The sequence below is a fragment of the Salvelinus sp. IW2-2015 genome, unplaced genomic scaffold (assembly GCF_002910315.2).
Source record: "Salvelinus sp. IW2-2015 unplaced genomic scaffold, ASM291031v2 Un_scaffold928, whole genome shotgun sequence".
NCBI classification, from domain to species: Eukaryota; Metazoa; Chordata; class Actinopteri; order Salmoniformes; family Salmonidae; genus Salvelinus; species Salvelinus sp. IW2-2015.
The window spans coordinates 314917-326004 of NW_019942652.1; the positions used below are offsets into that span (position 1 = coordinate 314917).

At 45.3% G+C, this 11088-nt stretch overlaps 1 pseudogene; it reads right to left on the reverse strand.

Annotated features, from left to right (window-relative positions):
- Positions 1–9257, reverse strand: part of LOC139024057 (protein sidekick-2-like) — a 40378-nt pseudogene extending 31121 nt beyond the window's left edge.
- Positions 9258–11088: the final 1831 nt, after the last annotated feature.

Here is an 11088-nt window from a genome sequence, read left to right on the forward strand (position 1 = left end):
AGTGGTAGGCATGTTGTGTTGATCAAATGATACAAACACTGTCACGACTTCTGCCGAAGTCGTTGCCTCTCCTTGTCCGGGCGGTGTTCGGCGGTCGACGTCACCGGTCTTCTAGCCATCATCGATCCATTTTTCATTTTCCATTGGTTTTGTCTTGTCTTCCCACACACCTGTTTTCAATCCCATCCATTACCTATTGTGTATTTAACCCTCTGTTTCCCTTTATGTCTTTGTCAGAGATTGTTCGTTGTCAAGTGTTGTGTTGATTGTGTATAGGTGTGCGACGGGTCTTCGTACCCAGATTTGTTTTATGTTTTTCCCGTGAGTGTTATGGAGCAGATTACTGGGACTTTAATTAAAGTACTCCATTCTACACTCTATTTGACTCTCCTGCGCCTGACTTCCCTGCCACTTATACACGCCACTGTGACAAACACCCCAAAAATCTATTTTAATTCCAGGTTGTAAGGCAACAAAATAGGAAAAATTCCAAGGGGGGTTAGTACTTTCGCAAGGCACTATATATTTCACAGAGTCGTGGCTGAACGACAACATTAATAATCTACAGCTGGCGGGGTTTACGCTGCATCGGCCAGATAGAACCGCCGTCTCTGGTAAGACAATGGGTGGTGGTCTGTGTATATTTGTAAACAACAGCAGGTGCACGAAATCTAATAGTAAGAAAGTCTCTTGGTTTTACTCGCCTGTTGTAGAGTTTCTCATTATAAGCTGTTGACCACACTATTAAACAAGATAGTTTTCATCTATTTTCTTCATAGCTGTCCATTTACCACCACAAACCAATGCTGGCACTAAGACCMCACTCAACGAGCTGTACAGTAAATGGTCATAAGCAATCTGGAATACGCTCATCAAGAGGCAGCGCTCCTAGTGGCCGGAGACTTTAATGCAGGGAAACTTGAATCCGTTTAACCTCATTTCCACCAACATGTTYAATGTGCAACCAGAAGATAAAACAACTCAAGACCACCTTTACTCCACACACAGAGACGTGTACAAAGCTCTCCCTCACCCTCCATTTGGCAAATCTGACAATAATTCTATCCTCCTGATTTCTGCTTACAAGCAACAACTAAAGCAGGAAGCACCAGTGACTCCGTCAATAAAGAAGTGGTGACATGACCCAGATGCTACGCACGTCTTTACTGACATGTTCGACCTGTCCCTGACTGAGTCTGTAATACCAACATGTTCAACCTGTCCCTGACTGAGGTCTGTGAAATACCAACATGTTCAACATATCCCTGACTAAGTCTGTAATACCAACAGTGTTCAACATATCCCTGACTGAGTTCTGTAATACAAACATGTTCAACATATCCCTGACTGAGTCTGTAATACCAACATGTTCAACCATATCCCTGACTGAGTCTGTGAATACCAACATGTTCAACATGTCCCTGACTGAGTCTGTAATACCAACATGTTCCAACATGTCCCTGACTGAGTCTGTAATACCAACATGTTCAACATACCCTGACTGAGTCTGTAATACCAACATGTTCAACATATCCCTGACTGAGTCTGTAATACAAACATGTTCAACATATTCCCTGACTGAGTCTGTATACCAACATGTTCAACATATCCCTGACTGAGTCTGTAATACCAACATGTTCAACATTCCTGACTGAGTCTGTAATACCAACATGTTCAACATATCCCTGACTGAGTCTGTAATACCAACATGTTCAACATATCCCTGACTAGTCTGTAATACCAACATGTTCAACATATCCCTGACTGAGTCTGTAATACAACATGTTCAACATATCCCTGACTGAGTCTGTAATACCAACATGTTCAACATTCCCTGACTGATCTGTAATACCAACATGTTCAACATATCCCTGACTGAGTCTGTAATACAACATGTTCAACATTCCCTGACTGAGTCTGTAATACCAACATGTTCAACATATCCCTGACTGAGTCTGTAATACCAACATGTTCAACATATCCCTGACTGAGTCTGTAATACAAACATGTTCAACATGATCCCTGACTTGAGTCTGTAATACCAACATGTTCAACATATCCCTGACTGAGTCTGTAATACCAACATGTTCAACATGTCATTGACTGAGTCTGTAATACCAACATGTCAACATATCCTGAACTGAGTCTGTAATACCAAACATGTTCAACATATCCCTGACTGAGTCTGTAATACCAACATGTTCAACATATCCCTGACTGAGTCTGTAATACCAAACATGTTCAACATATCCCTGACTGAGTCTGTAATACCAACATGTTCAAACTGTCCCTGACTGAGTCTTAATACCAACATGTTAACCTGTCCCTGACTGAGTCTGTAATACCAACATGTTCAACATATCCCTTGACTAGTCTGTAATACCAACATGTTCAACATATCCCTGACTGAGTCTGTAATACCAACATGTTCAACATACCCTGACTGAGTCTGTAATACCAACATGTTCAACTATCCCTGACTGAGTCTGTAATACCAACAGTTCAACATACCTGACTGAGTCTGTAATACCAACATGTTCAACATATCCCTGACTGATCTGTAATACCAACATGTTCAACATATCCCTGACTGAGTCTGTAATACCAACATGTTCAACATGTCCCTGACTGAGTCTGTAATACCAACATGTTCAACATATCCCTGACTGAGTCTGTAATACAACATGTTCAACATATCCCTGACTGAGTCTGTAATACCAAACATGTTCAACATATCCCTGACTGAGGTCTGTAATACCAACATGTTCAACATATCCCTGACTGAGTCTGTAATACAAACATGTTCAACCTGTCCCTGACTGGAGTCTGTAATACAAACATGTTCAACATATCCCTGACTGAGTCTGTAATACCAACATGTTCAACATATCCCTGACTGAGTCTGTAATACAAACATGTTCAACCTGTCCCTGACTGAGTCTGTAATACCAACATGTTCAACTATCCCTGACTGAGTCTGTAATACAAACATGTTCAACCTGTCCCTGACTGAGTTCTGTAATACCAACATGTTCAACATATTCCCTGACTGAGTCTGTAATACCAACATGTTCAACCTGTCCCTGACTGAGTCTGTAAACCAACATGTTCAACATATCCCTGACTGAGTCTGTAATACCAACATGTTCAACATATCCCTGACTGAGTCTGTAATACAACATGTTTCAAATGTCCCTGACTGATCTGTAATACCAACATGTCAACATTCCCTGACTGAGTCTGTAATACCAACATGGTTCAACATATCCCTGACTGAGTCTGTAATACCAACATGTTCAACATATCCCTGACTGACGTCTGTAATCCAACATGTTCAACATATCCCTGACTGAGTCTGTAATACCAACATGTTTCAAGCAGACCACCATAGTCCCTGTGCCCATGAACATTAAGGGAAGCTGCCTAAATCACTACCAACCCATAGCACTCACGTCTGTAGCCATGAAGTTCTTTGAAAGGATGGTCGTGGCTCATATCAACATCATTATCCAGGAAACCCTAGACCCACTCCAATTTGCATACTGCCCCCAACAGATCCACAGATGATGCATTCTTTATTGCACTCAACACAGCCCTTTACCATCAGGACAGATGGCAGACCTATGTAAGAATCCTATTCATTGAATACAGCTCAGCATTCAACAGCAAATTGCCCTCAAAGCTCATCACTAAGCTAAAGACCCTGGGGCTAAACACCTCCCTCTGCAACTGGATCCTGGACTTCCTGACGGGCCGCCCCCAGGTGGTAAGGGTAGGTAACAACAATCTGCCACGCTGATCCCCAACACTGGGGACCCCTCAGGGGTGCAAACTCAGTCCCCTCCTTTACTCCCTGTTCACTCATGACTGCATAGCCAGGAATGACTCATTAAGTTTGCCGACGACACAACAATGATCACAGACAATGATGAGCCTATATGGAGGAGGTCAGAGACCTGGCCGTGTGGTTCCAGGATAACAACCTCTCCCTCAACGTGATCAATACAAAGGAGATGATTGTGGACTACAGGAAAAGGAGGACCGACCACGCCTCCCTTCTCATCGACGGGGCTGTAGTGGAGCAGGTTGAGAACTTCAAGTTTCTTGGTGTCCACATCAACAACAAACTAGAATGGTTCAAACACACCAAGAAAGTCGTGAAGAGGGCACGACAAAGCCTATTCCCCCTCAGGAAACTAAAACGATTTGGCATGGGTCCTGAGATCATCAAAAGGTTCTACAGCTGCAACATCGAGAGCATCCTGACTGGTTCATCAAAGCTGCGGTCACGTGCACATTGCCGGCCCTGACCGCAAGGCCTACTAAGGATAGTGCGTACGACCCAGTACATCACGGGCCTAAGCTGCTGCCATCCAAGACCTCTACACCAGGCGTGTCGAGAGAAGCCCTAAACATTGTCAAAGACCCCAGCCACCCCAGTCATAGACTGTTCTCTACTACGGCATGGCAAGCGGTACCGAGTGCCAAAGTCTAGGACAAAAAGCTTCTCAACAGTTTTTACCCCCAAGCCATAAGACTCCTGAACAGGTAATCAAATGGCTACCTGGACTATTTGCATTGTGTGCCCCTCCCAACCCCCCCCCCAACCCTCTTTTTAGCTGCTGCTACTCTCTGTTTATGATGTATGCATAGTCACTTTAACTATACATTCTTGTACATACTACCTCAATTATGCCGACCAACCAGTGCTCCCGCACATTGGTTAACCGGGCTATCTGTATTGTGTCCCGCCACCCACCAACCCCTCTGTTACGCTACTGGTACCCTCTGTTCATCATTTATGCATAGTCACTTTAACCATATCTACATGTACTGTACATACTACCTCAATCAGCCTGACTAACCGGTGTCTGTATGTAGCCTCGCTACTTTCATAGCCTCGCTACTGTATATAGCCTGTCTTTTTACTGTTGTTTAATTTCTTTACCTACCTATTGTTCACCTAACACCTTTTTTTGCACTATTGGTTAGAGCCTGTAAGTAAGCATTTCACTACACCTGTTGTATTCGGCACACGTGACAAATAAACTTTGATTTGAAATCCCTCTGAATTTCATGTTGCTGTTTGGCCAATGTTCTGTCATCATCGTTCCCACAGTAATCTGCAATGCCTCTCCTCTCTGTGTTCCTCTTTCAGAGTGGTGTGTCTGCAATCCTAAGCGTCTTGGCTCAATATGATGCCTGAAATCTAACCTCTCCCTCTCTCCCTTTCCCCCTCTCTCTTCTCGCTTTACCTTCCTCTCTCACCCTCTCTCTTCTCTCCTCTTTCTTTCTTTCTTTCTTTCTTTCTTTCTTTCTTTCTTTCTTTCTTTCTTTCTTTCTCTCTCTCCCCTCCTTCTCTCCCTCTCCTTCTCCATCTCTCTCCTTCCACTGCAGGTGTATTCCCCAATTACTCTGTTTCAGATTCATCACACCATGAGCTGCTGATAGAGAAGAAGAGAGAAAGAGAGTGGGGGTTGGTAAGAGAGACAGATAGAGAGAGATAGAGTGAAGGTGTGAGGAAAAACAGAGAGAGAGTGGCAGATAATAAAGATAGAGAGAGTGTGAAAAACAGAGAGAGATGAAGAGAGAGTGTGAGAGAGAGACAGAGCGAGAGAGTGAGGGAGAAAAGTGGAGGGATATGGTTTGTGACACTGCCAGGGACTATACCAGTGGGAAGTACTAGGGAGTACCAGGGAGGAGAGTGCTATGGAGTACTGGGGAGGGGAGTACTAGAGAGAGGAGTACCCGGGAGTACTAGTGAAGGAGTACTAGGGATGGGGGTACTAGGTAGGAGTGTACTAGGGAGTACCGGGGAGGGGAGTACCAGGGAGGAGAGTACCAGGGAGGGGAGTACTAGGAAGGAGAGTGCCAGGGAGGTAGGTACCAAGGAGTACTAGGGAGGGGAGGTAGAGGGAGGGGAGTATTAGGGAGGGGATTACTAAGGAGGGGAATACCAGGGAGTACAATAAAGTACTAGGGAGGGGAGTACTAGGGAGTACTAGAGAGAAGAGTACTGGGGAGGGGAGTACAATGGAGTACCACAGATGGAAGTATGCAAAAAGGGCATTACTAGAGAGGAAATGACCAGGGAGGGGAGTACTGGGGAGAGGGTACTAGGGAGTAGTAGGGAAAAGAGTACTAGGGAGGAGAGTACTAGGGAGTAATATGGAGGGGAGTACTCAGGAGGACAGTACTAGGGAGGGGAACACTAGGGAGATGAGTACCAGGGAGTACTAGGGAGTGGAGTACTAGGGATGATTGTACTAGGGAGAACTAAGGAGGGGAGTTCCAAGGAGGAGAGTACAAGGGAGGCGATTACTAAGGAGGAGAGTACTAGGGAAAACTGGGGAGGGGGGTACTAATGAGTACTAGGGAGGGGAGTACTAGAGATGGGAATACTAGTGAGGGAGTACAAGGGAAGGAGGTACAAGTGAGGAGAATACTAGGGAGTACTAGGGGGGGGGGGGGGGAGTATGAGGAATGAGAGTACCAGGGAGTACTAGGGAGGGGAGTGCTAGGGATGGGAATAAAAGTGAGGGAGTACTAGGCAGGGGTGTACGAAGGAGGATAGTACTAGGGCATACTAGGGAGGGGAGTACAATGGAGGAGAGAACTAAGGAGGATATAACTAGGGAGGACAGTACGCGGGAGTACTAGGGGGACAGTACTAGGGAGGAGGGTACTAGGGATTACTATGGAGGAGAGTACAGGCCGGGCAGTACTAGAGAGGAAATTACCAGGGAGGGGAGGTACTAGGGAGTACTAGGGAGTGGAGTACTAGTACCACTAGGGAGTGGAGTACTAGGGAATACTAGGGAGGAAATTACCAGGGAGGGGAGTACTAGGGAGCATTAGAGAGGGGAGTACTAGGGAGGAGGGTACTGGGGGAATAATAGGGAGGGGGGTACTAGGACTGGGGATACTAGTGAGGGAGTACTAGGGAGGGGTACAAGGGAGGAGGGTACTATGAAGGGGAGCAATAGGAAGGAGAGTACTAAGGAGTACTAGGGAATGGAGTACTATGGAGTACCAGGGAGGGGAGTACTAGGGAGATGAGTACTATGGAGGAGAGTACTAGGGGGGCGAGTACTAAGGAGGACTAGGGAAGGGAGTACTCTGGAGTACTTTGGATGAGAGTACTAGGGATAACTAGGTAGGAAAGTACTAGGGAGGGGAGTACTAGGGAGGGGAGTACTAGGCAGGGGAGTACTAGTGAGGGAGTACTGGGGAAGGGGTCACAAGTGAAGAGAGTACTAGGGAGTACTATGGAGGGGAGTACCAGGGAGGAGGGTATTAGGGAGTACTAGGGAGGTGAGTACTAGGGATGGGAATACTAGTGAGGGAGTACTAGGCACTGGGGTACAAGGGAGGAGAGAACTAGGGCATACTAGGGAGGGGATAACAATGGAGGAGATAACTAGTGGGGACAGTACTAGGGAGTACTAGGGAGGAGGGTACTAGGGAGGAGAGAACTAGGGAGTACTAGGGAGGTGAGTACTAGGGAGGGCAGTACTAGAGAGGATAGTACTAAGGGGAGGGATGTACTAGGGAGTACTATGGAGGGGAGTACTAGGGAAGGGAGTACTAGGGAATACTAGGGAGGAGAGTACTAGGGAGGGCGGTACTTGGGAGTACTAGTGATGATATTACCAGGGATGGGAGTACTAGGGAGGGGAGTACTAGGGAGGGGGGTACTTGGGAGTACTAGGGATGATATTACCAGGGATGGGAGTACTAGGGAGGGGAGTACTAGGGAGGAGAATACTAGGGAGCAGAATACTAGGGAATACTAGGGAGGGTGGTTTTAGGGAGGGGAGTACCACGTAGTACTAATGAGTGAAATACTAGAGAGGAGGGTACTAGGGAGTACTAGGGAGGATAGTATTAGGGAGTACTAGGGATGAGAGTAAGGGAAAAAAGGGAAAGGGGGATACCTAGTCAGCTGTACAACTGAATGCCTCCAGTACTAGGGAGTGCTAGGGAGGGGAGTCTAGGGAGGAAAGTACGAGGGAGGACTAGGGATGAGAGTACTAGGGAGTACTGGGGATGGGAATACTACAGAGTACTAGGGATGGCTGTACTAGAAGGGTAGTACAAGGGAGGGGAGTACTAGATAAAAAAATGTTTTCATTTTTTTTTTTTACTCTGCGGTTCAACCAGAGATTAACAGATGTTGTTGTCAAATAAGGGAATAAAATAAGTGGCAGTCATATAAAAACCACAGCACAACATAATCCATCTAATGAGAGGGTCGAGTGGAACAGCTGTCCGGAGGGTCATAGGCTCAGTAAATGAGATGCAGGTAGATATTTCCTCCCCAGATGGAGCTGGCACACTCTCCCACAGCTCCTAGCAAAGGGAACCTGTCTGGATACTCTGTAACACTGTGCACGCCAACACACACACACACACACACACACACACACACACACACACACACCACCACACACACACACACACACACACACACACACACACCACACACCACCACACACACAACACACACAACACACACACACACACACACTGCATGAACGCACACCACCCACGCACTTGCACGCCAAAAAAACACAAAAACATGCCAATTCAGGAAGTGATTTGAATAAAACATTTTCAAACTTTCAAATAATATATTCTACTTTTCAGTTTATTGAAAAGAATTGATTATTGAATTGTCAATTTAGGGACTTCCTGAATTGACTGCCACACACAGTCACAGTCACTTACATGCAACCTGCACTTCAGTCCTCCTCTGTAGTATGCTCCTACACGGTTCCTGATGATACATTGGTAGAAGCCAGCATGGGAACGGTCCAGGAGGGAATCAAGTACCTGCAAAACACACACCTATTACACACATTCACACACACATATTAGATATCTGGAACACAACGATACACACACATTAGACTATTGAAACACGCACAATACTACATCAACAAAATGAAGTACTCTTTAAGCGACATCTATTTGTCTAAACACACCATACCACCCAAATGACTGGAGTAACTTAAATACCTCACCTCACAGATTACTGCAGCTGTACATAGCCATCATAATTTAGCTCAAAACAACTAACCTCTTCCCCTACTGTATTTATTTATTTATTTTGCTCCTTTGCACCCCATTATATCTATTTCTACTTTGCATATTTTTCCACTGCAAATCTACCATCCAGTGTTTTACTTGTTTTGTATGTATTACTTCGCCCACACTGGCCTTTTTTTGCCTTACCTCCCTTTATCTCACCTCATTTGCTCACATTGTATATAGACTTATTTTCTACTGTATTATTGACTGTAATGTTTTGTTTATTCCATGTGTAACTCTGTGTTGATGCATGTGTTCGAATTGCTATGCTTTATCTTGGCCAGGTCGCAGTTGTAAATGAGAACTTGTTCTCAACTAGCCTACCTGGTTAAATAAAGGTGAAAAGAAAAACACGGACTGGAGTACCTACAATATCCCTCCACGACTGGAGTACCTACAATATCCCTCCACGACGAGTACTACAATACCTCCCTGGAGTACCTACAATATCCCTCCACGAACTGAGTACCTAACCAATATCCCCCACGAGCTGGAGTACCTACAATATCCCTCCACGATACTGGAGTACCTACAATATCCCTCCACAACTGGAGTACTAAATAATCCCTCCACGACTGGATACCTAACATATCCTCCACGGGACATACTTATACTACGGACTGGTACCTACAATACATCCAATGACTGTATCATCAACAATACCCCCACATGACTGAAGCAACTACAATACACCACATGACTGGAGCAACTACCAATACACCCACATGACTGTTCATCAACACATACCCCCACATGACTGAAGCAACACAAACACCCACCATGACTGGAGCAACTACATCACCCACATGACTGTATCATCAACAATACCCCCACATGACTGAAGCAACTACAATACACCCACATGACTGGAGCAACTAAATACACCCACATGACTGGAGCAACTACAATACACCCACATGACTGGAGCAACTACAATACACCCACATGATTGGAGCAACTACAATACACCCACATGACGATGAGCAACTACAATACCCCCACATGACAGGCGTACCTACAATAGACCCACATGACTTGAGAACCAACAAAACATCCACATGACTGGCCGAGTACCTACAATAACCCCACATGACTGGAGTACCTACAATACCTCCACATGACTGGAGTACCTACAATGCCCCCACATGAATAGAGCAACTACAATTCCCCCACATGACTGGAGCAACTACAATGCCCCACATGACTGGAGCAACTACAATTCCCCCACATGACTGGAGCAACTACAATTCCCCCACATGACTGGAGTACCTACAATGCCCCACATGAATGGAGCAACTACAATTCCCCACATGACTGGAGTACCTACAATACACCCACATGACAGTGTCACCTAAAAAAAACATCCACAAGACTGGAGTACCTACAACATCCCCACCGACTGTATCACCTACAATACCCCTATATGGACTGGCGTACCTATAATAGACCCACATGACTGGAGTACCTAAATAACCTCCACATGACTGGAGTACCTAAAATAAAACCCCACATGACTGGAGTACCTACAACATCCCCACCTGACTGTATCACCGTACCTACCCCATTATGACTGGAGAACCTACAATACCCGCACATGACTGTAAAACCTACCAATAACCCCACATGACTGGAGAAACTACAATACCCGCACAGACTGTAAAACCTAAATAACCCCACATGACTGAAAACCTACAATAACCCCACATGACTGGAGAACCTACAATACCCGCACATGACTGTAAAACACTACAATAACCCCACATGACTGTAAAACCTACAATAACCCACATGATTGGATACCTAGAATACCCAACGGACTGGAGTGCCACAATACCCACACATAACTGGAGTACTTACAAAACCCACGAATGAATGTATCAATCTACAATACCCCCACGACACTGGAGTACCTAAAATACCCCTACAGACTGGAGTACGTACAAAAACTCCAATTGACTGTATCATCAAAAATTCCCCACACATGACTCGAGCAAC